The following is a 27,194-nucleotide window of genomic DNA, read 5'->3' as shown; positions in this document are numbered from 1 at the left end:
TTCAGCCCCAAAGTTAGGAGACGAGCATTCTTGACCCAGCTCTGTATCTAATTCTCTGTGGTCAGCATTAGGGCCGTTCACAGATATTCTCTTTCTCCTCTTTCTAGGCCCTTGGAAGGATTGCACTTCCCTGCTCTCTTGACATCAGGTATGGCCACAAAACCTGCTTTGGCCAATGAAATATGCTGAAGAATGACACATGTCATGTCTGTGCAGAAGTTTTAAGAGCCAGTGCGTGATTCACCATGCTCTCTCTTTCCCTCTACCACAGGGACCAGCAGTATTCCAGATCTTGGCTGCTCCTTTAGCCTGGGTCCAGCAAGAGGATTATGCGGAACAGAGGTCCCAGTTGATTGACGATAGACAAGAAGTAGGATCAGGAAGTAAGCTTTTGTTGTCATAAGCCACCAGGACATTGATGGTTGTTTGTTATTGGCCTATGCTAGCTGATACACTCATAGCATAGCCTTGAGCAAGTCTATTCTCTATCTGGGCCTCAGTCACATCATCTATAAGGTGGGTAAATCAGATGCCGTCTCAAGGCCCTTCCTGATTTTCTGTGTCTCATGACTTTCACTCTCAAGCTGAATGGTGGCTAAGGGTAGGCTTGTTATATCAGGGGCAGCCCAGAGAGGTAAACCTGGGTAATCTGGGTAGGGAGCAGCTGGTAGGGAGTAGTAGGGGAGTGAGGGAGTGGGTGGGAGGGTAAGAGAGGGGGCAAAGGGTAGAGGTCACCTACTTGGCTTCCTGGTTCATCCTAGACGCTCGAGGGTGTCCGCAGAGATGGTCTCATGAGTACCTGGGCCAAGTCTTGTGCTATGAGCTGATTTTCAGGTTGTTTCCATAGGGCAGGCTGCTAAAGAGAGGAGACAGGGTGCTCTCCTCAATGTTCCAGATCCCAAGAGGAATGCAGTTTGGAAGGCACCAGCCCTTACCCCTCCTCTGGAGACACCTCTGAGGTAGGTGTTCGATCCAGAAGAGTCCCCTTGCCCTCATGCACCGATCTTGTTCTTCCCCAACCACGGCTTCTCTTGTCCCTGGATTGTGTATAGCCCGACCCTCTCTGGCGTCACCTCCTACCACATGTGGCCCAGAGGCTGCCCCTCTTCCTGCTCCAACTTGGACATTCACCTCACAGTGACTTGTGGCATCAGAGTGTGCCCTTCAAATCCAGCAGACTGATGACAGCCAATTCACTTGGACGAGAAAGGAAGAATCCTCACGACAGATGCCAATTTCCTTTCCCAGTAAAACTCCCAAAAGGGTATGATTTGCGGTTTTCTTTCTCATTACATTTGATGTATTTTTTTAGGCGGTTGCGAGTACACCTTCCTCTTCATGAGAAAACCCAGAGGCACGGCCCGCTGCCTCAGCAGGAACACAATGAAATGACACTCTGGCGCACATGCCTAAGAGATGCTAACAATAGAGGATGGGCAAGAAGAAAGGTGGCTGAGAAGTACATGGAAGAAAGCAAGCAAGGCAGAAGATGAGCGTGTGCCCTGACTGTGTGTCTATGAAGTGAGGACTGTAACTTACCAAGCCCCAGGGCTTTAGGTAAACCCACATAAATATGGCGCCCTCTCACACAACAAAGGTAAGTAACAGAGGGGCGCCTGGGTGGCTGAGTCACTTGAGCTTCCAACGTCAGCTCATGTCATGAGCTCACGGGTTCGTGAGTTTGAGCCCTGCATGGGGCTCCCTGCTGTCGACAGAGCCTGCTTTGGAGCCTGGGTTCCCCACCCCCGCACCCCCGCCTCTGTCCCTCCTCTGCTCATTCTGTCTCTCTCTCAAAAATAAATAAACTTAAAAAAATCTTTGAAAAAAAAAAGGTAACTAGACAGGTTTGTGTTCCCCCCACACCCCATTTATACGTTAAAGCCCAAATTCCAAGTGTGACTGTATTTGGAGGCAGGGCCTTTGGTTCTTGGGTCATGAGGACGGAGCCCTCATGATGGGTGCAGAGAGCTTCCAAGAAGAGGCAGGGGAAAGCCTGCTTCCTCTCTGGTCCCTGCCACACGAGGATACAAGGAGAGGGTGGCTATCTACAAAGGAAGAGTGGCTTCACCAGATACTGGATCTGCTGGCACCTTGATCTTGGGACTTCCCAGTCTCCAGAGCCATGAGAAATAAATGTGTGTCGTGTAAGCCACCCAGCCTGGGGTGTTCGGTTACAGCAGCCTGAAATGACTAAGACAAACCTGGCTGTGACCAGAGAAAGTAAAAGAAAAAACAAAACAAAACCTCCAGGCTTGGAGGTAAGTATGTAGTAATCTACATACTACATACATATGTAGTAATCTACAAGTAAATATGTAGATTTAAGGCAGAACCACTTAAATTACAGCAGGATACTTTGGATAGCTTGATAAAATTACAATAACAGTCATTTAGAGAAAAAAGGGCAGACACGACAAGTGTTCATATGCCTTAAATATTTCATAATAAGTATTTCGTAATAAACATATTAGATAAAACAAGAAAAAAAATGAAGGCAATTATATCAAAGACTATTTGTTGGGAGAGGCAGGCAATAATGGGGAGGCTTCCAACCATCGTAAAACATCTTATAAAGCACCGATCATTAGCACTTTATGGAACGGTATTAAAAATAGAAAAAAACTGGCCACAGGAACAGAATCAAATTAGCTTCACGCTCACTTAAAACTCACCAGCGGATCAATGGTATGAAGAGAAGACATATGGAAAAACACATAGTATTAACACACACGGTAATACACGTGGTTTAAATTTAAGGAATTATTTTTGTAATTAAGTAATTAAGTTAAAATGCTCTGTATGGAAACCAGCTGCAATTTCTCACACCCCCTCCCCCCCGAATGGCCATAACGAACGAAAGGACCATACAAGCGTCTGTGAGGATAAGGAGACATGGGAAGTTTATATGCTGCTGGCGGGGACGTGAAATGGAGCACATCCACTTTTTGGAAAAGTGTGGCAGGTCCTTAAAATGTTACCCCCGAGGGGCGCCTGGGTGGCGCAGTCGGTTAAGTGGCCGACTTCAGCCAGGTCACGATCTCGCGGTCCGTGAGTTCGAGCCCCGCGTCGGGCTCTGTGCTGACAGCTCAGAGCCTGGAGCCTGTTTCAGATTCTGTGTCTCCCTCTCTCTCTGCCCCTCCCCCGTTCATGCTCTGTCTCTCTGTCCCAAAAATAAAATAAACGTTGAAAAAAAAAATTAAAAAAAAAAAAAAATGTTACCCCCGAGAGTTAACACATAACCCAGCAATTCCACTCCCCGATCTCCCTCCAGCAGACACGAAAACAGACGTTTGCACAAAAACGTGCGAACAAATGTTTGTTATCCGTTAACAGCCCAACAGCGAAAGCCATGCAAATGTCCAAAAGCTTACAAACGGAGAAGCAAAATATAGTACATCTACACAGTGCAATGTGATTCGGCAACGAAAAGGAGCAAAGTACGGACACATGCTACGAGGAGGAACCATAAAAATGTTACGCCAAGGGAAAAAAGCTCCAAAGTATATCCTTATAAGTAAATTCAAATGTGTGTGTATTTGCATACACAGAGACCCACTCTAGGCCTATACAACAAACTGGTGACAGGACTATGTCCGGGGAGGGGACGTGGAGAACACAGGCAAAGGAGAACCCTTTACTCTGTACTCTTTCGGACCACTTTGACATTCAAACTTTAAAAACAATTTTTTTTTAATGTTTATGTTTGAGAGAGAGAGACAGAGCGTGAGCAGGGGAGAGAGGGGCAGAGAGAGAGAGAGAGAGCGGGAGACACAGAATCCAAAGCAGGCTCCAGGGTCTGAGCTGTCAGCACAGAGCCCGATGTGGGGCTCGAACTCATGAACCTGAGCTGAAGTCAGACACTTAACTGACTGAGCCACCCAGGTGCCCCTCAAACTTTTTAATAGGCACATTTTTACAAACACAAACAAAACCGTAAAGACATTTACATTAAAAATGAGAGTAGACATTTCCCCGATGTGTAAGGAAGATAAATACATGGTGATAAATGGGCCAAGAAATTATCAGTGTTGGCTCATAGAAATGGCAGTTCCCTCCATTATGTTAAATAATAAAACTAAAATAGAGGTAGGAAGGCAAGAAAAAGGATAAACACGTGCATTAAGTATGACAGAGAGAGGCTAAAATTCAAATCAAAAAGTAATTCATACATATGGAGGACATATTTTCTTCTACATGTTAGTTGAACGTTTGCATGTGTGTTATGGGGACCAAACGCCACGTTCGATGGAAAGAACTGAACATTCAACGCAAAGAATACGGGCTCAGTGCCAGGCAAGGGCCTTTCGGCCTCAGCGGTTTCAATTCTCACAACTACGCCTCTTGGATGTCCTGTATGCATTTTAAAATGTCCCCCGCTCCCAATGGCAATCCTGGCCGCCCTGTCCCCCTCCCACACTGCCTGCGTGCACCACCACCGTCCCCAGGTCAGTGAAGGGCGGCCTCCTGTTTCTTCGAGCTCAGGCCAAAGATGGGAACCTGGCACCACCATTTCTCACCTGGATTCCTGCGCCAGCAGACCTGGTGCCTCTCCTCCCTGCCCCGACATCCTCCACGGAGGGCCTGGGTATCACTGTCACACTGTGACCCAAGGCAGGTGCCTCCGGCACACAGAGCTGCCCCCCTGACCCCAAGTGAAAGCCAGAGTCCTTTTCAACGCTGTTCAAATTGTTTGAACGGTTAAAAAAAAAAATCAAACTTGACAACTTAAAATTTTCATTTGACACTTATTTTTTATTAACTTTTGGCACTTTATGTTTTTGTGAGAAAACTGCATTTTGCCAAGAATGTTCAAACTTTAATAGAGCACACAGTTGCAGATGATATCTTCCTATACTTAGAAATCTTGCATCTTTCACATTTAATTTAGTTTATTTTGCTTTGTCTTTTTCTCCTTATTAGATGGGCCAGCAGCTGCTATCTCTTATGTTTAAAAAGAGAAAACACACTTTCATGTTCATTTATTAACTCTGTAGAATTTTTCCTTTTTTCCTTTTATAATTTTTTAATCTCCTGACTTATCTTCCCTGATTTACTGAGAGTGTTCCTTATTAAGCTTATGAGTCCGTTTATTGTTTAAATCAGTTCTAGTCTTTTAATTTTAAAAAAAATAATAAGAGAGAACACTTTTGGCAAATTTCCATAAATTTATGTCAAGTTTATATCAAATTTATATCACATTACTAGTAGATTATAATTTTAAACTGAGTCATTTAATAGAGGGGTGAGATATTTTTTAAACCTTTGCCGTTAATTTTTTTTTTTTACTGTACCGTGCAAAGAATAAGTTCTATGCAATTTCTGCTTTAGGGAAATATGTTGAAATTTTCCTTTTTTGCTTGGCATATGACAAATTTTAAAATATTCCATGACATTTAAAAAGTTATTCTTTTTCAATAAATATGGATTTCTGTCCCTTGAATTATGCCAAAATAAAGTCTAAATGAGGCCAAAATTTAAATGTAAGAAGTTAAACCATAAAGGTACTAGGAGACTACAAGTATTCAATTTATAACAACTCATGAAGCTCTTGTTGAATTTCCTGCATTTTTTCCTATGTGCTAGATTTGACAACAAAGAACTTAAAATTTTTTAAGTGCTGGAGAAACACATGCGGAAAAGCCTATCGACGTAATTTCTGAGTAGAGAGGGTCTAGGGTCTGACACCATAAAAGAAAAATGGAATGAAATCGATCAGATACAAATCAGAATTTTTGTATTGCCAAAGAACATGGCAAATAAAGTGAACAGAGAAATGAAAACCTGGAAAAAATATCCGCAAGTTATCAAAGATTGAATGTTTTTAATATATCAAGAGTTACTGCAAGTCAATAAGAAAAAAGCCCAATGCAGCTGACAGAACAGTGGGCAAAGAACACGAACAGTTTGCCGTAAAGGAAATACAAATAGTTCTTGAGCATTTATGAGAAGATGTTTGACTTCACAGGAAATGAAAGAGATACATGCTAAAACTACAACAGACATACCATTTTCTAGCTCTGAGATGGTCAAACTATAGAGCTGGCAAGGTTGCGAATTAACAGGCATTTTGATGCACTGCTAGTGGGAGCATGTACGAATACAACTTTATCTATGGAAACTTCAAATGTCACATAACCATACCTAGCAATTCCATGCTCAGGCACTTAGCTCGCAGATATATTCGTAATGTGCAAAATAACTTATGTTCGGGAATACTTAATGTGCCCTTGTTTATAACCGTAAAAGTTTGGGGAAAAAAAAACCCTAACTGTCCATTGAAAAGAAACTGGTTAAACTGTGGCACATCCATACAACAATGTAGTTCCACGCAGCCATTAAGAGGGAAGAGGCTGAGGGATGTGGGATGACACGGAACAGCGTTCGTATCACGCGTGCACATTCCTGTGGCCAGAGCTATCTCTAACACTCAGCTCTGGTCTGGCCTCGTTTCTGTCTGAACCTCCTATCAGCTTCCCAACACCTCTCAGATAAAGTCACAGCATGTTAATATGCCTGCCCCAGAGTAGGTACACGTCAGGCCACCAGGAAAGGTTCAAAGTATGAATAAATAAATGGTCCCTCCCCACCTGGTTGCTGGCCACCTCCTGGCCCTCTCACGCACCTGCCGCCCTGCCCATGGGCAGCGCTCACAGCCCCACCTCCCCATCTTCCTGCTTGGATCACATGACTTCCTCTCCCTGCGGTGCCCCTTCCTGTCTCTTCTCACCTGTGCAACTCCTCCTCCTGTTCTCTTCTCCAGAAAGTCTTCCCGTCTGCCCTCCGAGACCTTGTCATGCCCCCGCCCCCTGCCACTGGCCTTCACCCCTTAGCGCTCTCTTCTTTCTCCTCCACAGCAGATCTTGTGCCCTGTCATTTTCTCTTGGCCCACCTGCTTCCCTCTGCGTGTTGGTGATACCTTGAGGGCAGGGGCAGTGCCTGATTCCAGATAAGAGCAGACACCCTGCACCAGGGCCCTGGATCTGAGTCTCTACTAGTTGCCAGTTACATGGCTTTGGTAAGGTTACTTAAGTCTCTTGCGCCTCAGTTTCTCCATCTGTAAAATGGGGATGTTGTAGATCAGGCTTCTAGAAGCGGAGCTCAAGACAAGAGGGGCTCCTGCAAAAGTTAGGTATTGAGAGGGTAAGGGAAGTCTTGCTTCAGCCTAACACGTGGGGTGGGACGGGGTGGGGGGAGCTCTGGAATGTGAACGATGCCACAGAGTCTGTCCTGTTAAGAGGCAAGGAGGCTGGGTCATTACACCCCCATATCAGTCAGTCATTGGCTATGGGTCATACCCATGGTGTGGGGGAGGGAGGCATCTCTGTATGAAGTAATTCCTGTTAGCCAACGGCAACCCTTCCAGAAGGGTGCTGATGTTGGTGGCCTGGGACCACAGTGGATGGGGGATGGGTGCACTGGCTGGCTAGGGGCAAAGCAGGTGAGTGAGAGGGAACACCAACAGTGTCTGTGATGGGCGTCCTAATATCTACCAGGCAAGGTTGTTGGGAGACGAAGCAGGCAAAATCCCTGACATGGCTTCCGGCCCACTAGACAGGCTCGAGACATGTTAGCTATGATTACAACTGCGTTGTTGTTGTTTCCTCCATAGCCCCAGCCCGTAGCAAGGGTCCAAAGAAGGAAGGGAGGGATAGCAAAGAGGACACAGCTTGAGTCTGAAGCTTCTGAGCCATGTTCCTTTGACTTCTTCCCTCTTCCTGACTCCCCAGGCATGGATTATGGAGGAGCACCCAGAAGGCTGGGTAGAAAAGGGAAATGGGGGTTGACGGGTCCACTGGCTTGTTGGGTCCCGTCTCCTTGTCTCTACCAGAGGGTCTCCCACCTGCCTTCCCTGTTCCCGGGGCTGGTGGGAAGGGTCAGGCCAAGGAGAAGGGCCCATGGGAGGCCAGAAGCCTCGTCCACACAGCACCGGCAGGCCTGGGTTCTGCCCCTGGGCCCGGGTGGGAGAAGAGAGGACAGAAGGGGGAGGCTGAGGATGGCCAGTGAGGAGAGAGGGACAGAGGTAAAAAAGGGTTTGGGTTTAACCTCAGCCCCAGAAAGGCCGTGGTTGGTGGGGTCATATGAAAGGCACCCTCTGTCAGGACAGAAACCTTAGACACTTGGACAGAAATATCCCGCAAGTGAGAAAGAAAAATGCCGCTGAAGTTGGCTTCTCAGGACTGAGTGGACAGTCAGGCCTGGGGACCCTGGGATGGACCCGACCCACAGGGGCCCTCAAGCCCTCTCAGAATGCCCAATGCCAAGCCCTGAAAGAAGTAACGAGATCTGGGCCTCTGCCTTCCCTGAAGGGTGGCTGGTTACAGTCTAAGGCTTCAGAGGATGTCTGAGCCTGGGTGCATGACCCAGTGACCCAGACTGACCCAGTGGGCTCTTTCTAGAAGGCCGATGCAGCCCCACCCTAGGAATGGCCCTCTTTTCACTGGAGGGTTCCCTGGGGGGACACCTTCAGAAAGATGTTAGCAGAAGGGGCAGCCGGGTGGCTCAGTCAGTTGGGCATCTGACTTAGGCTCAGGTCATGATCTTGAAGTTCATGAGTTTGAGCCCTGCAGCGGGGTCCGTGCTGACAGCTCAGAGCCTGGAGCCTGCTTTGGATTCTGCGTCTCCCTCTCTCTCTGCCCCTCCCCGACTTGCGTGCGTGCACTTGCTTTCTCTCTCTCTCTCTCAGAAATAAACATTAAAATAAATAAAGATGTCGGCAGCCATTTCCTCCCTCAACCACAAAAGCCAGTGGAGCAGACAAGAGGGGTCCTTGACACAGGACCCCTGTGGGGGGATGAGGACGTGGGGGTGACTGTTCCTTTGAAAACCACCACCTTCATTATCCTCACAATGTCAGGCTCCTCCAGGACTTAAACTCAGTTACAGGCCTTTATTGATGCAGAAACTGAGGCTCCCAGCAGTGAGGGGATCTGCCCAGGCCGCTTCTAGAGGGCCGGCAGGTGAACAAAGGTCTCCTGGCCTTGCAGCCCTTCTAGGGGGTGGGGTGCACAGGTGGGGGGTGGGGAGGGATCCAGAGAGGGTGGAGCAGCCCAAGCCTACACCCTGGGCCTCAGGCCTGGGTGGTACCTGTCCCAAATCCAACCAGGCCTCTCTCTTCTCTTCACTGCACACTGGGGAATCCGGGTCCCAGCCCGTATCGCTAGGCTTTAAGTCCCCTCCTTCACCCCTACCACCTTCCTGCTCAAAAGGCTTGAGCTCTCCTCTGGGATCGGGGTGCCCTAGAGCCAGCAGGGGACCAGGTAGTGGCCTTGCCCCTCCCACTCAGCCCTGGCAGCTTGGGCCCAACAACCCACATGAAGTGGCTGGTGACGCCTCCGTGAGGCTTTTACCCAACATGTTCCTGGGCCTCCAGAAGGCTCTCCTGGGATCTGTCAGGTCACGTCAGGAGTTCACCAATTTGTTTGCACGTTAGAATATAGGGGGGGGGGGTGCTTTCAAAAATTCCAAAGGGCCACACCCTGGGCCAATAACAGCATCGTCTCTAGGGGTGGAACATCAGCATCGGTACTTCTGGAAGTTCCCCATGTGATTCTCATGTGCTGACAAGCTTGGGAACTAATATTCTAGGCACGATGACACCAGTTCTCCACTCCCAGCTGGGGGAGACTGGTTCTGTGTTCCCTTGCACTTGGCACCCTGCTTCTCCAGTAAACCAGACCCAAGTGATTCTTGCCCTCTGAAAGGTTGGGGACAGGAAAGCCACCAAGACAGCCGTATTTAGACGAAACCCTGTGGGTATCCCCCAATGACTAACACTTCCGCCTCCAGCCTGTTCCTTGGCAGGCTCTGTGGCTCTCCCAGCTGCTCTCACACAGGCCCAGGCTCAGCACAGTTCCACCAAACTGGAAAGGAAGCCAAGGTCTGGAAATCCCCTCTTTGTCTCCAACCATCCTTTGGTGAGAATCCCAAAGGAATTTAGTTTCGGGATATCTGCGGGACAAAGTCAGTCAGAGAAGGGGAAATACCATAGGATCTCACTCACACATGGAGTTAAAAAAAAAAAAAAAACAAAACCTAGCCAGCCAACCAACCAACCAACCAACCAACCAACCAACCAAAAGATCCAGAGAACAGATTAGTTGCCAAGGAGTGCCGGTGGGGGTGGGCAAAATGGGTGAAGGAAATCAAAAGGTACCGACTTTTGGTTATAAAATAAACACATCATGAGGATATAATACACAGCAGGATGACTACAGTTCATAATATTCTTTTTTTTTTAATATATGAAATTTATTGACAAATTGGTTTCCATTACAGTTCATAATATTCTATTGCATATTTGAAAATCATTAAGAGACCGATCTTCAAAGTCCTCAACACAAGAAAAAAATTTTTCTGTAACTATGGGAGGGATGGATGTCACTTATTGTGGACATCATTTTGCAATATATATCAATACTGAATCATTAAGTTGTCCACCTGAAACTAATATAATGTCCTATGTTAATTATACCTCAGTGAAAAATGGACAATTTTTAAATAAATGGGTGAAATAAGACCTATCCAGAGACTTTTTACTAACTGAAGCACCATACTACCTTCAACGAATGGTCTTCTTTCCAAAGGAAATTCCCATTTCCATAGATCTTTATTATTTTTCTGCTTACAAAAAATAACCAGTCACTTAAGAAGTCCTAAACATTGCAAAAATAAAACTTAAAGTTTATATCTCACGATTTCACCCATTAGGGAGAGACATACAATTGCTATGACTCTTTACCCATAGTGGAGGACATTTTTGCCTGATCCGAGAATCAGAAGAATGTCACTTCTTTAAAACTTTTCTAAAAATCATCTCCCATTTAACTTTATTTCTAAACTATGGCTCACCATGAACAGAAGATAACCCTCAAGGAAAAAAAAATGGTGCTGTTGAACTAGAAGAAGTTACCACCTGCCCAAGGCTCTGACCTGGGGCCTGGACTCCGGTTGCTCAAAAGGAGACCAGGAGTGTGAAAAGCACTAATTCAGCACCAACGGAGACTTTCTCCTTGACTAATCAGGAAGGATTAATGAGAACTGAAAATATGAGAATGTTCTCACTTTATGATTCAATTTGCATGAAAGCCCTGACCGCACACCTCCTAAAATATAATCATATTGACTCCTACTGGATATGTCTCTCTTTGGGGCAACACTGACCTGTCCATTTCAAGAGGAGGATGCTGAGGCCCAGCAATATGCAGGACACCCTTAAGAACTCAGGGAAGAGACTACCACGAAGACACATAAGTAGCAAATTATTTCTCTTTACAACAAGATCCAAATGCCTCAGAGTACCAGCTTCCCAGGGTTTGAATGCTCCCTCCATTTTGCCATGAGGAGCAGAAAGAATCACCAAGGCAAAGGACTGATGGGGATTGGGTGACGGTACAGGCTCTATCCCTCCACCAAGGACATGGGTGTTGGGGCATCATGCAATTTCCCAGCTGCCTGCAGCCTCTACATTTGCACAGGAGAGAAATTTAGAAACAAACAGTTTAAAAATAAAGGTCAAGGAGAGGATTCTGGAAGATGGCAGAGTAGGAAGCACCAGGACTCTCTCTCCCCACCTAGGCAACACTTGCACGGGCACAATCTGTCTGATGGAATTGTTGGGGAGCTCTGAAGTCTTTGAAGAAGACTTCCCACTTCCAGGGGAAGGCCTCGGTGGTAAATTGTGGTTAATTTTGGTCAATTCCAGCTCTAAGCACAGTAGCGGCTCTCCATACCCCAAACCTGGTCACATGGCAGACAGCTGTGCATATGTTCCTGAAGCACCCTGCACACAGCCTGGAAGAATCAGGGTGAGTAAAAAGGACCTTGTCCTCCAAATATTGGAGATTTGTGCTCTGATTGCTGATTATTGCTTCTGATCACAGGTGCAGAAAAAAAAAAAAGGCAGGTAGTCATTGTTGTACCTCCCCTCATTGTTGCAAAATCCTCTCCCTCCAGTTAAACTGTCAGGAGATTTAAAGGGCTAGACCCCTTTGATCCCACCATTATTTTTCCCTTCTCCCCTTTCTGGAGCTAGACATTAAAGACTAGGACACAGAATCTGTACATAAGGAGAAAATTAGAAAGTGACCACATATGCCCAAGGAAACCTCAGCAAAAACACAAGAAGACATTAGATTTACACCTCAGACTGCTCGTCAGCACAAAGACAGCACACACACACACACACACACACACACACACACACGATAACCAAAAACAGTAACAAAAACCCCAGAAAACTCTGGGGAAAGGAGAGAATCTGATTTCCAGAGATACCACATTATTATATTCAAATGTCCAGTGTTCAACCAAAAAAATCACAAACCATATGAAGAAACGGGAAAGTATGACTCATTCAAGGGGGAAAAAAAAACACCAACAGACTCTCCCTGAGAAAGACTTCATGGCAGATATCTCAGACAATGATTTTAAAACAACTGTCTTAAAGGGAGCCTGGCTGGCTCAGTCAGTGGAACATGCAACTCTTGATCTTGGGTTGTTGGTTCCAGCCTCACACTGGGTGTGGAGATTGCTTAAAAATAAAATCTTTAAAAAACTGTCTTAAATGCTCAGAGAACTAAAGAAATAGGTGCAGAAATTCAAGAAAGCGATATGTGAACAAAATGAAAAAAAAAATCAATAAAGAGATAAAAAGAAACCAAAAAGAAATTCTGAAACTGACAAGTACAATTACTGAAATGGAAAATTCACTAGAGGGATTCAAAGGCAGATCTGAACAGGCAGAAGAATCAGTAAACTTAAAGACAGGGCAATGGAAATTATTGAAGCTGATGAACAAAAAGAAAAAAAGATTGAAAAAAAGCAAACAGAGCCTAAGGGACCTGCACATCATTAAGTGAACCAGCATGCACCTTGCGGGAGTCCCAGAGGTGAAGAGGGGGAAGAAAAGAGGGGCAGAGAGAATATTTGAAGAAAGAATGGTGGAACACTTCCCTAATTGGATGAGAGGCATGAATATAAATATTCGAGAAGTGCAACAAACTCCAAGTAAGGTGAACTCAAAGGAATCCAACCAAGACACATGATAATCATATTTTCAAAAGCCAAAACCAAAAATGAATCTTGAAAGCTGCAAGAAAGAAGCAAACCATCACATACAAGGGATTCTCAATAAAATTATGTGTAGATTTCTCATCAGAAACTTGGGAGGTTAGAAGACAGTGGGCAGATATATTCAAAGTGATACAAGAAAAAAAAAACCCTATTAACGAAAAACCCTGCATCTGGCAACACTGTCCTTTGGAAGTGAGGGAGAAATCATGACATTCCCAGATAAACAAAAGTTGAGGGCATTTATGACCACTAGACCTGCCTTACGAGAAATGCTCAAGGAAGTCCTGCAGATGCTACACATTATTCTGAAGCTGTATGGAGAAACAAAGGTAAATACATAGGCAATTATAAAATCTAGTATTGTAATGAAGGTTTGTAATTGTACTTTTTGCTTTCTACAGGATTTAAGAGTCTAGTATATTTAAAGGAAAACAATTATTGGTGTAAAAGCTAGTATCATTGTAACTTTGGTTGGAAACTCTAAATCTTGTTTTTCTACATAATTTAGGAAATGAATATATTTAAAGGAATTAGTAGTTTATGTTTTGGGGTACACAATGTATAAGGTTGTAATTTTGTGACATCAACAACCAAAAGGGGTAGGGACAGAGCTGTAAAGAAGCAGAGTTTCTGTATGCTACTGAAGTTAAGCTACTATAAAATCAAATTAGAATGTTGTAACTTCAGGATGTTAAACATCATTCTCATGGCAACCACAAAGAATAAAGCTATAGAATATAGACAAAAGGAAATTGAGAAAAAATTTAAACATTTCACTACAAAATATTAACTAAACACAAAAGAAGACAATGCAAGAAGTGAGGGACAAAAAAGCTGTAGAGCATATTAAGAACAAATAGTACAATGACAGAAATAAGTCCCTCTTTGTCAGTAATCATGTTAAATGTAAATGGATTAACTCTCTAAACAAAACACAGAGATTGGCAGAATGGATTAAAAAAAAACATTGGCAGAATGTTTTTATCCATTATATCCATCTCTTATAAACATATAAGAGAACATATAAGTCTCTTATATGCTGTCTACAAGAGACTTACTTGAGCTACAAAGACAAAAACAGATTGAAAGTAAAAAAATGGAAAAAGATATTCTATGCAAATAATAACCAAAAGAGAGTAGGAATGGCGATATTAATATCACAGAAAATAGACTTGAAAACAAAAAAGGTTATAAGGGACAAAGAAGGACATTATATAATAATAAAAGCTTCAACACAGCAAGGAGATGTAACAATTGTAAACATTACATGCCTAACGACAGACCACCAAAATGGAGAAATAGACAGTTTTACGGTAATATTTGGAGATGATAATGCCCAACTCACAATAATGGATAGAACAACCAGAAGAAGAGACATAAGGAAATAGAGGACTTAAGCATACAATCAACCAACTAGACAGACATATATAGGACACTCAACCCAACAACAGCATACACATTCTTCTCAAGTGCACAAGCAATATTTCCCAGGATAGACCATATTTTAGGCCACACATTAAGTCTCAGTAGATTTTATTTTTAAAGTTTATTTATTTCGAGAGAGAGTGTCTGGGTGTGTGAGCGGGAGAGGGGTAGAGGGAGTGTGTGTGTGTGTGTGTGTGTGTGTGTGTGTGTGTGTGTATGAGAGAGAGAGAATCCCAGTAGGCTCCGAGCTGTCAGAGTGGAGCCCAAGATGGGGCTTGATCTCATGAATCATGAGATCAGGACCTGAGCTGAAACCAAGGGCCAGACACTTAAACAGACTGAGCTACCTAGGCGCCCCAAGTCTTGATAGATTTTAAAAGATAGATATCACACAAAGTATCTTCTCTGACCATGAGATGAAGAGAAATCAATAACAAAGAAAATTGGAAAATTCACAAAATTGTCAAAATTAAACCACACACTTTTTTTTTAAAGTTTATTTACTATAAGAGAGAGCGAGAATGGGAGGAGGGAGGAGGGGATGAGGGGTTGAGAGAGACGGAGAGAGAGAATCCCAAGCAGCTCCACACTTGGATGCTCAACCAACTGAACCACTGAGACTCCCCTAAACCACACACTTAACCAATAGAGCAAATAGGAAATCACAAAAGAGATTAGAAAATACTTAGAAATAAATGAAATAAAAAACATAACATACCAAAATGCGTGGGATCCAGGGAAGGCAGTGTTAAATGAATGCTTACATTAAAATACAAGAAAGGTCTCATATCGACAGATTAACTTTATAATTTAAGGAACTAGAAAAAGAACAAACTGAAACCAAAACCAGCAGAAAAGGGGAAATAATAAATATTAGAGCAGAAGTATAGGAAATAGAGAACAGAAAAACAATAGAGAAAAATCAATGAAACCAAAGTCAGCTCTTAAAAAAGATCAACAACACCGACACACTTTTAGAAAGATAAAGAAAAAAAGAGAGAAGATTCAATTTACTAAAGTCATAACTGAAAGTGGTAGTATTACTACCAATTCTACAGAAATAATAAGGATTATAAGAGAGTACTATGAACAATTATATTTCAACAAATTGGGAAACCTAGATAAAATGGGAGAAATTTCTAGGAACACACAACCTACCAAGACTAACTCATGAATAATAGAAAATCTGAATAGACTGTAATCTCCTAATAAGGAGATTAAATCAGAAATCCAAAGTCTCCCAACAAAGAAAAGCCCTGGACCTGATGGTTTCACTGGTGAATTCTATCACACCTTTAAAGAACTACTACCAATTCTTCTCAAACTTTTCCAAAAATTGCAGAGGAGGATACACTTCCTAACATACTTATGAGGTCAGCATAACCCTGATACCAAAGCCAGGATACAGACACTATAAGAAATCTACAGACTAATATTTCTTATAAACGTTAATGTGAAAATACTCAAAATAATATCAAGACAAATGCAAAGCCTATTAAAAGGATTATACACCATGACCAAGTGGGATTCATTCCTGGAATGCAAGGATGATTTACCACATGAAAATTGATCAATGGAATACACCACATCAACAAAAGGAAGAAAAAAAACCCACATAATCATCTCGATCGATGCAGAAAACGCATTTGACAAAATTCAACATGGTTTCATTATTTTTTTTTTTAAACTCAACAAACTAAGGGAGTACCTGGGTGGCTCAGTCGGTTGAGCATCCAGCTTTGGCTCAGGTCATGATCTCGTAATCTGTGGGTTCAAGCCCCACATTGGGCTCTGTGCTGACAGCTCAGAGCCTGGAACTTGTTTCAGATTCTGTGTCTCCCTCTCTCTCTGCTCCTCTCCTCCCCTCCCCCGCCTCAAAAATAAATAAATACTAAAAAATTTTAAAACTCAATAATAAAAAGCATAATAAAAGCCATAATAGGGGCGCCTGGGTGGCGCAGTCGGTTGAGCGTCCGACTTCAGCTAGGTCACGATCTCGCGGTCCCTGAGTTCGAGCCCCGCGTCAGGCTCTGGGCTGATGGCTCGGAGCCTGGAGCCTGTTTCCGATTCTGTGTCTCCTTCTCTCTCTGCCCCTCCCCCGTTCATGCTCTGTCTCTCTCTGTCCCAAAAATAAATAAAAAACGTTGAAAAAAAATTTTTTTAAAGCCATAATAAAAGCCATAATACAAATAAAATAATAATAATAATAATAAAAGCCATGAATGAAAAAATTCACATAATAAAAGCCATGAATGAAAAACTCACAGGAAACATTATATTCAGTGGTGGAAGAGTAAAAGCTTTTCCTCTAAAATAAGGAACAGACAAGGGTGTCTGTTTTCCCCACTTCTATTCAATATAGTAGTGGAATTTTAGCCAGTGAAATTAAGTAAGAAAAAGAAACAAAATGCATCTAAATCAGAAAGGAAGAAGTGAAATTATCTGTTTGCAGATGATATACAATATTCTTGCATGTAGAAAATCCTAGACTGCACAGATAAACCATTAGAACTAATGCATGAATTTGGCAAAGTCGCAGGATATAAAGTCAACACACAAAAGTCAGTTGCATTTCTAGTCACAAACGACGTAGAATCTGAAAAGGAAATTACAAAAATGATTCCATGTACAATTGCATCAAAACTAATAAAATACTTAAAAATTAACATACGAGGTGAAAACCATGTACAATGAAAACTACAAAACATTACCAAAAGAAATTAGAAGCATAAATGAATGGAAACACACTGTAGGTTCATGGAATGGAAGACTTCATAACGTTAAAATGTCAGTATTATCCAAAGCAATCTACAGATTCAAGAAAATTCCCACCAGAACCCCAATGATGTGATTTGCAGAAACAGAAAAACCCATCTTAAAATGGAATCTCATATGGAATCTCAAGGGACCCCAAATAGCCAAAAAAAAAAAAAAATCCTGAAAAAGAAGGTCTCGTAATTTCTGATTTCAAAACTTACTACAAACTAAATCAAAACAATGTGGCATTGACATAAAAATAGACATATAATTGACTCTTGAATAAGATGGGTTTGAATTGCAGGAGTCCATTTCTACAAGAATTTTTTTTGATAAATACAAAATTTATCAATTTACAGTACGGTACAGTACTGTAAATATATTTTCTCTTCCTCGTGATTTTCTTCACATTTGCTTTCTCTAGCTTACTTTTATCATACGAATACAGTATAGAATACGTATAACATACAAAATATGTGTTAATCGACTGCTTATGCTATTGGTAAAGCTTCTGCTCAACAGTTTGCCATCAGTAGGTGGGGAGTCAAAAAGTGATACACGGATTTTTGACTGCCCAGAGGTCAGCACCCCTAACCCCCACATTGTTCAAGGGTTAACTGTATAGACTAATGGAATAGAATAGAAGGCCCAGAAATAAACCTTTGCATATATGGCCTAATGAGCTTTTACAAAGGTGTCAGGTCCATTCAATGGGGAAAGGGCAGTCTTCAATAAATGGTGCTGGGGAAACTGGACATCTGCACGCACAAGGATGAAATTGGACCCTTGCTTTATGCCACATACAAAATTAATTCAAAATGGGTCCAGGGTCTAACTACAAGACGCAAAACAGCAAGACTCTTAGAAGAAAACACAGGACTAAAGCTGAACCACCATGGATTTGGCAATGATTTCTTGGATATGATCCCAAAGGCACAGGTAACCAAATATATATCTTAGACTTCACAAAATTTTACTTTTGGACTTCACGAAAATTTTAAAACTTCCGTGCATCAAAAGACACTAGCCCCAGAGTAAAAAGGCAACCCACAGAATGGGAGAAACTATTTGAAAAACATATATTTGGTAAGGGATTTATCATCAGAATATATACAGAATGCCTAAAATTCAATAACCAAACTAAATGCCTGGAATTGAACAACAAAAACAATTCAAAATTGGGCAAAGGACGTGAAGAGATGTTTCTCCAAAAAAAGGCCTATGAATGGCCAATAAGTGCCATCAGGGAAAGGCAAATCAAAACTACAGACACAGATCCCACCTCACACCCATTAGGATGGCTACTATCAAAAAAAAAAAAAACCCACAAAACTGAAAACAACAAGTGCTGGCGAAGATGTAGAGAAATTGGAATGCCTGAGCACTGCTGGTGGGCCTGTAAAATGGTACAGCCGCTGTGGAAAACAGGATGGTGATTCCCCCAAAAAAACTAAGAACAGAATTACCATATGACCCAGCAATTCTGCTTCTGAGCATACACCCAAAAGAACTGAATGCAGAGTCTCAAAGAGATATTTGTACACCCATGATCATAGCAGCATTATCTGCAACAGCTAAAACATGGAAGCAACCCGAGTGTCCATCAATGGAGGAACGGACAAGCAAAATGTGGCATATTCATACAGAGGAATACTATTCAGCTTTAAAAACGAAGGAAGTCCTGCAATATACAATATGGCTAACCCTTGAGGATATTATGCTAGGTGAAATAAGCCACTCACAAAAAGACAAATACTGCATGACTGCACTTATATGAGGTACATCGAGTATCAAATCCCTAGAGACAGAAGGTAGAGCGGTGATGCTGGGGACCGGGGAGGGGTTGCTGGAGAGTTACTGGGCAATGGGCATAGAGTTTTGGTTTTACAAAATGAAGAGTTCTGGGGGTGGATGGGGGTGATGGCTGCACAACAGTGTGAATGGACATAACACCACTGAATATTTTAAGTGGTTAAAATGGTTAAGATGGCAAATTTTATGTGTATTTTAACTTCATAAAGTCCATATATTCCTTTAGAAGTCCACCCTGAGGGGCATCTGGGTGGCTCAGTCAGTTAAGCAGCAGACTCTTGATTTCTGCTCAGGTCATGATCTCGCAGTTCATGGGGTCGAACCCCACATCGGGCTCCACGCCGACAGTGCTCAGAGCCTGCTTCTGATTTTCTCTCTTCCTCTCTCTCTCTCTCTCTCTGCCCCTCCCCCCAGAGCACTTGCTCTCTCTCCAAATAAATAAGTAAACTTAAAAAAAAAAAAAAGTCCACGTTGAGAACATAGCCTAAGGAAATAATCCAGAACGTGAAAAGCTCTAGCTGCCAGGATGGTCATCACAGCGCTGGATGTCAGACACCTTTCCGGATACAGATGCACTGGCTCAGACACCAAGCCACCTGGAATACTGTGGCCTCGGGAAGATTAGGGTCTGTCCAGGTCTCCCCGCAGGGGAGGGGATGGGAGGCTGTAGTCATGAGGTCGCCTCCAGTGCAGGTCCAGCCTTTTGTTAAATTACACGCAAAAAATTCACTCACAAGAAGCACTGTGAGCACAGAGGACTTTAAAGTCCTTTTTCTCCTCCCCTCCCTTTTTGCTTTTTGCCACAGCTTCTGCCTGGTTCCCTCTTCCTCCAGACACCATAATGGTTCATGGCTCCCTGCCTCACTCCCCCCAGTTGTCCCAGGTGCCCCTCATGAGAAGGCCACGCCTGGCGTCTCCACACACAACCTTTCCTGCGCCCTCCGCCTACCCCTTCGCCTACCTAGTCTTTCTTTACCGCGGTCACCGCCTCTCCACAACCGCACATCTCCATGCAATTGTTCGTTGCCTTTTTTCTGTTGGCACATCAGTGAGACTTTGTCGTGTGGTCGGCTATAACCGAGTGCCCGGCACAGGACCTGACATGTTACAGAAACTTGTGCTGAGCGGGCAATTGATCGCTGGGCGGAGCCAGGCGGGAATCTGTGCTGGCAGTACCCCCCTTACGTGGAGAAGGGGGCATCACCCCACCAAAAATGCCCTCTGGCCATCCTACCCCCAAGAAGTTTCTGGGGGGTCTCCTCCCTGGGTGGCCCAGCCTCTCTCCCTCTCCTCCCTTCTCTTAGGAGCAAATACAGTACCCACCCCTCGTACCCCCACCCCACTCACATGTTCCATGCAGAGTCTGTCCCATCCCCCACACCCTGGTCCTTGCTGACCACTTTGTACCCAGGCCCCACTCTCTCCAATCCTATCAAGGTATTTTCCCCAAATACTTCCCTTCCTGAGAGGAATCTGGGGCAGGGGCGGGAGGGGGGCTGTGGAAAGAATTAAAATGTCACATTTTTAGGAGCGCCTGGGTGGCTCAGTCGGTTGAGCATCCGACTTCGGCTCAGATCATGATCTCATGGTTCCTGAGTTTGAGCCCCCCGTCGGGCTCTGTGCTGACAGCTCAGCGTGTCGAGCCTGCTTCAAATTCTGTGTCTCCCTCTCTCTCTGCTCCTCCCCCGCTCATGCTCTGTCTCTCTCTCTCTCCTTCAAAAATAAATTAAAAAACATTAAAAAAAATTTAAAATGTCACATTTTGTTTTTCATATAAAAGAAAGGAAACAGTCCACATGTAGTAGAAGAAAACAAGACCAATGCTTAAAAAAGTGGGTATGGTTCCGCCATTCTATGGACAACTATGTGGCCACTTAAAGTTCCAGTATGTTCACATTACAGACAACGAGCCAATTTCCTTAATATGTGCAGTGGTTTTATTTACAGCTGAGTAGGAAAAAGACCAACAACCCAGTGGAAAGTGGACAAAGGGTACGAAGAGGCAGATGATGGAAAAAGAACTACAAATGACGCTTAAATATTTGAAAAGATAAGAGAAACTGGGGGGAAAGACACCATTATTCATCTCGCAGGTCTGCAAATATGGAAAAGTTTGATAACACGTGTGTTTGGGGGGCGGGGTGTGGGAAGCAGGTCCCCTCACACATAGCTGCTGGGAGTGAGCATTAGTCCAACACGTAAGGAGGGTAATTTGCCATATTCATGAAAGCTCAAACTGCATATTCCCTTTGGCCTTGCAAATGTTGCATATGTGAAAATACGCACACATGATGACTGAACAGAGATATTCACTACGACACTGTTAGGGACAGCAAGAGACAGGAAACACCCTAGATGCCCAATAACGGTTAAATTAATTGTGGAACAACCATAACAGAGAAATACTATTTAGCCGCTGAAAAGAAAAAAGCAGATATTTTTGTTTTGTGGTGATGTGGGAAGATTTCCAAATTACATTACATTTTTATTTTTATTTTTAAAAATTTTTTTCAACGTTTTTTATTTATTTTTGGGACAGAGAGAGACAGAGCATGAAGGGGGGAGGGGCAGAGAGAGAGGGAGACACAGAATCGGAAACAGGCTCCAGGCTCCGAGCCATCAGCCCAGAGCCCGACGCGGGGCTCGAACTCACGGACCGCGAGATCGTGACCTGAGCCGAAGTCGGACGCTTAACCGACTGCGCCACCCAGGCGCCCCTTACATTACATTTTTAAAAAGATAAAGGGGCCCCTGGGGGGTTCAGTCGGTTGAGCATCCGACTTCGGCCCAGGTCATGATCTCACAGTCTGAGTTTGAGCCCTGCATTGGGGTCACTGCCGTCAGCACAGAACCTGCTTTGGATCCTCTGTCCCCTCTCTCTCTGCCCTTTCCCTGCTTGTGCTCTCTCTCAAAAGTAAATATTTTTTTAACCCCCCCCCAAAAACAAAAAAGATAAAAAACACTATCTAGAGCATACCACTATTTGTGAGAAGGGGGGAAAAATATATATATTTGTATATATACAATATATGTGTGTATACATACACACATATATATACACATTTATACACATACACACACACACACACACACACACATATATTTGTAAAGGCCCACTTGAAGTATCTTTGGAAGAAGACGTAAGAACCTAATAACATTGGTTGCCTTCAGGAAAGTAACCAGGTGGCTGGGAGAAAGAGGGAGGGAGAGTTACTTTCCATTATATACCTATTTGTAGGTTTTATATTATTTTACTATATGAATGTATTAGCTACTAAAAAATGAAATAATTTAAAAAATGAGATAGGATGTACTTTTCCTGTAACATATAATTCCATTGTAGTTTAAAAGGTATAATTCCAGGGGACTTGGATGGCTCACTTGGTTGAGCATTTGACTCTTGACTTCAGCTCAGGTCATGATCCCAGGGTCATGAGATAGAGCCCCGCATCAGGCTCTGTGCTGGGCATGGAACCTGTTAAGATTCTCCTCTCTCTCTCTTTCTCTCTTTCTCTCTCCTCCTTTGTCCCTCTCCCCCACTCATGCTTTTTCTCACTCTCATAAAAACATTTAAAAAGTATATGTATATTTTTACATATGAGTCTATTTAAAAATATGAATATACACAAATAGAAAAAAGACTGGAAGTAACCAAAGGGAAAACAGAGACGATCTGAGGTCAAGCCAATGTTCTCTCAAGGCTCTTTGAAGTTCTCCTTTACCAAACATCAGAGCATCTCAGCGAGAAGGGCTGTGCAAAACCTTTCTGGGGAAGACTCCTGAGTCTGAGAATTTACCAGAAGACTCTGGAGTGACCCAAAGGATGGAGCAGGAGTCCCATCACAGAGAGTCAGGCTGGAAGCAGCATAAATGAGTGAAACTCACATTTCCCCAGGCCTCTCATCCCCCTATCCCAGGAAAATGACTGGTTTCATGCCTTGGTCCACTAGGGAGAAAGGATGTCCACAGAGCGGAAGAAGAGTCTGGGGTCAGAGATAGCCAGAACTAAGATCATACCTACCTCCACCCTCCAGATTCACAGAGAGCTAAAGACCACTTAGGGTTTCCCAAAGGAACAGAAGGGGGGTCCGTGCCAACTTCACCCAGCTCTGAAGGACCCAAGTACAGATAGCATGCAGGTTACACAAAGGCGCCTGTTTTACAGGTAACAAGTCCCACATGTAACCAAGCGCTTGTCTGCCTCACCGCTTTTGCAATGGTTTTAAGTACAGTGTGTGGGAGAGACATGTTCTCCAGGGTGACCAGAGAGACCAAAAATCTTCCCTTCTCTAGAAATCCTACACCCACAGCCAAAGTGATCAATTTTTCAATTCTTTGTTTCTTCGCAAATCATCTGGGCCTTTTCCTTGCAGACTAGATTTCAGCCAAGGTAAACCTGTGGGCTACCAGCAACACAAAAATAGACCTGGCAAAGGACACCAGTAGTTTGTGTCCTTAGAACACCTACAACAAGTTTTTACGGGGCGCCTGGGTGGCTCAGTTGGTTGAGTGTCTGACCTTGGCTCAGGCAGTGATCTCGCGGTTCATGAAGTTGAGCCCCACATCGGGCTCTCTGCGGTCAGCGCACAGCCCGCTTCAGATCCTCTGTCTCCCCCTCCACCCCCTCCTCTTCCCCACCTGCACCCTCTCTCTCAAAAATAAGTAACATTAAAAAAAAAAGTCTTTACAAAGTATTGGCACTTGTATCAATTTGCTTAACCCTCAGTCGACTCTGTGTGGAAGGCAGAAGAGAGGTTTGGGGATGGTGAATTTGCTTCCTAGCTGGGCTAGACTTGTAACAAAGTATCCTCCAGGGGAAGATCCTTCCTTGCCTTTTCCGGCTTCTGGAGGTGGCTGGCAATCCTTGGGGCTCCCTGCCTCATAGATACATCATTCTGACTTCTGCGTCTGTTGTCACATGGCTGTCACCTCACTGTGTGCTGACCTCTTCTCTTATAGGGACACCAGTCATAGCGAATTAAGGGCCCACTTACTCTGGTATGACCTCATCTTAACCAATGGCATCTGCTACGACCTTATCTCTAAGTAAAGTCACATTCAGAAATGCTGGGCGGGGGGGGGGGGGGGGGGTGGAGCGCGGTTAGGACTTCAACATATCTTTTTCAGGGACACAACTCAATCCATAACAGACAGAAATAAACATACTAAGGAGTTCTGTGGAATTTTCCTCAGCAGGGCGATGTATGTGCAGAGACTACTTGGCCTGCCAAACATCCAGTCACCTCTGCAACTTTTTTTTTTTTTTAATTGTGAAACACGTCCAGAGACTTTCTCCTCTGCTCGTCCACCTTCATCAAGGACCCATGGCTCTCCGCATGCTTGTGTGGTGCTTTGAGGTTTGACCACGCCCTGGGGCAGGTCTCATCTCATCTAACCATGAAGCACCCTCTGTGGGACACATTATCATCCCCATTTCACAGATAAGAAACTGAGCTTCTGAGAGATGTTAGTTCATGGTCACCCCGCAGATACAAGGTGCTGAGAGCCCTGGTCTGCCCGCCTCCCCTGCCAGGTACCCAGCTGCGTGCCATGCTATGGACACAAGGCAGGTGGCCACGATCAATGGCCAGTTGGCACTAGAGTTCAGCCATGTTTGAGGAAGGCATACTGGGGAGGAGCCTGGATGCACCCTACAATAATCAGCTTTCCCTTCTGCTGTGTTCTCCAGTGGGGGACCCAGCCGAGTGCCTTTCTGGGCTTATTGCTTCTTAGAAGGAAAAGCAATTTGGAGGGATGAGGCTCTCGGTACAGGCCTGGGGTACATCCCACATCCCACCACCCCCAGGTTTGGGAGACTAGGAAGTGCTGATTTTCAAACTGTGTTTTTTTAAATATTTATTTATTTTTGAGACAGAAAGAGAGAGAGAGAGAGAGAGTATGCGTGCAAGTGGGGGAGGGGACAGACAGAGAGGGAGACACAGAATCCGAAGCAGGGTCCAGGTTCTGAGCTGTCAGCACAGAGCCTGACATGGGGCTCGAACTCACAAACCGTGAGATCAGGGCCTGAGCCGACTGAGCCACCCAGGTGTCCCTTCAAACTGTTTTTTGAGTCTCCAAACCCCCAATCTTTTAAAAAGGAAATGTAAGGATCCCCAACTTATAAAACAGATGCAAAGCATGCTTCAGGTAGGGATCCCTCCCATACCTCCCCAAACGGCCACCTCAGCAAACTCCATGTCCTGACCTCCTGAGTGAGAAAAATGTCTAAAAACCACATAAAGTGCAAAAAAGCAGATAACAAAATGCTCCTATGTCTTCACTTACTATGGGGTTAAAATGTTCATTAGAAATAGGCGGGAAATTTGACATTAAGAAATTACTGTTAAAATGCTTACAGTCTTCAGACGGTGTGGTTATTATTTTTTTTTAAGATTCCTTATCTTTTAGTACATTCTGAGATATTTCAGTTGAAATGCTGTGATGTCTGTTTGAAATTTGTTTCAAAATGAGGTGTGGTAGGGGCGCCTGAGTGGCTCTGTGGGTTGAGCAAGCCACTCTCGGTTTCCACTTCGGTCATAATGATCTCAGGGTGTCAGGCAGAGCCCCACGCTCGGCGGGGGGAGCCTGCTTGAGTCTCTCTCTCTCCCTCTCTCCCCTCCCTTCTCCCCCACTCTCTCTTTCTCTCTAAACTAAAAAGATAAATAATGAGGTGTGGTAGAGACGAAAATGGGCTGCAGAAGGTTGGCGTGGTGGTTACATGAGGCTTCTCATCTGGCTCAACCCAACTCTGTTCCCTCTATTCTGTAAGTGTGGCATGGTAACAAAAAAGCATTTTTCGGCTAAAAAGACCGAATTGCGCGTGACGAGCAGCGTGGCTTCTGTAATTCTTTTTAAAACAAATTATTATCGAAGTACAGTCGGCATACTATGTCATATTAGTTTCAGGTGTCCGACCTGGATATTCCACCATTCTCTACACCTGTAGCTGCCCTTTGTCACCATTACAATACACATTACTTTTCATCTGCGTGAGTTATTTTGTAACTGAAAGTTTGTACCGCTTTTCTGTAAAGCACTTCAGTGAAGTATGACTGACACAGAAAAAGCTGTGTATGTTTAATGTATACAACCTGATGAGGTTGCAAGAAAATATACACCTGTGAGATCATCACCACAATCCATGCCATAAACCCACCATCACCTCCAAAAGTTTCCTCTCGCCCTCTATGTGTGTGTGTGTGTGTGTGTGTGGACTATAGGCTGTATGCTGTACAGAAGGTCTCTAGGACTTACTTATCTTGTGTATCCAAAGCAAACTTTTGGTACCTCTTAATTACCTTTATGTATTTCGTCCACCCCCCCCCCCCCCCCATCTCCCACATCTTTCTTTTTTTTTTTTTTTTAATTCTTTAAAAAGCAATTAAAAGTTAAAAGTTCCAGGAGGTGATAGGGGCGTTGGGAGGGTGCGGAGAAAGGCGAGCGCAGCCGCGTCCCCCGTCCCTTGGCCCGGCGGTGGGGCGGGGGGGACCCCGACCTGCCTTCCTCTGCGGCTCGCACCCAATGCCCCAAACTTCTCCGGGCGGCAGGCGGAGCGCCGCCCGGCCCCGGGCGCCCCGTCTGTCCACCCGTCCGTCAGTCCTTCCACCCGGCCAGCCGGCGACCTTCGGGGTCTCCCGCCCAGCGCCCCGGGGCACCGCCACCTCCCCGCGCCGCCCACCCGGCCTGCGCCGCGGCCCCCGGGCGCGCTCGCTACTCACCGGCTGCGCTCCTTCCCCAGCGCGCTGCGCACGAAACTGAAAGCCAGCGCGGAGAGCTGCGGGGCAGTGCCGGGAGCCGGAGGCCGCTGCCGGGAAATCACGTGGACCCGAGGTGCGGAGACCACGCGCGCGCCGGCTGGGCGGGGGCGCACCGCCGTTCCTGCGCGCCGCCGGCGGGGCGGCGGGACCCGGGCACACCCCCGAGGGGCGCGGCGGGAGCTCGCCGCCTCCGCGGAGGCGAAACTGAGGCAGAGGCGCGCGCGCGCGCGAAGGGGTCAGAGCGCTGCAGGAGGACCCCGGGATGAGTTCAACGAACGGTCCGCTCTCCTGGGACGCTAAGGAGGCGGGGACGGGGTGGGAAAGAGGAGATGGTGGCGGCGCGCGAGGAGATGGAGCCCACCCGGCCTGGCT

The 27,194-nt window shown here is 44.8% G+C and overlaps 1 protein-coding gene across 7 annotated transcripts in view; it reads right to left on the bottom strand.

Moving 5' to 3' along the window:
• The window catches only part of NLRC5 (NLR family CARD domain containing 5), an 87,689-nt gene extending 60,791 nt beyond the window's left edge, over positions 1-26,898 (bottom strand). For all 7 annotated transcript variants that reach the window (XM_043599253.1, XM_043599254.1, XM_043599256.1 and 4 more), the window contains exons 1-2: positions 26,784-26,898; positions 740-856 (exon numbers count right to left, since the gene is read on the bottom strand). The gene's annotated coding sequence lies outside the window, so the exon portion shown is untranslated. The remainder of the gene's footprint in view (positions 1-739; positions 857-26,783) is intronic.
• Positions 26,899-27,194: the final 296 nt, after the last annotated feature.

This window comes from Prionailurus bengalensis, chromosome E2 (assembly GCF_016509475.1).
Source record: "Prionailurus bengalensis isolate Pbe53 chromosome E2, Fcat_Pben_1.1_paternal_pri, whole genome shotgun sequence".
Taxonomy (NCBI): Eukaryota; Metazoa; Chordata; class Mammalia; order Carnivora; family Felidae; genus Prionailurus; species Prionailurus bengalensis.
Note: the sequence above shows the minus strand (reverse complement) of the source record. Positions and strands in the feature narration are given on the sequence as shown.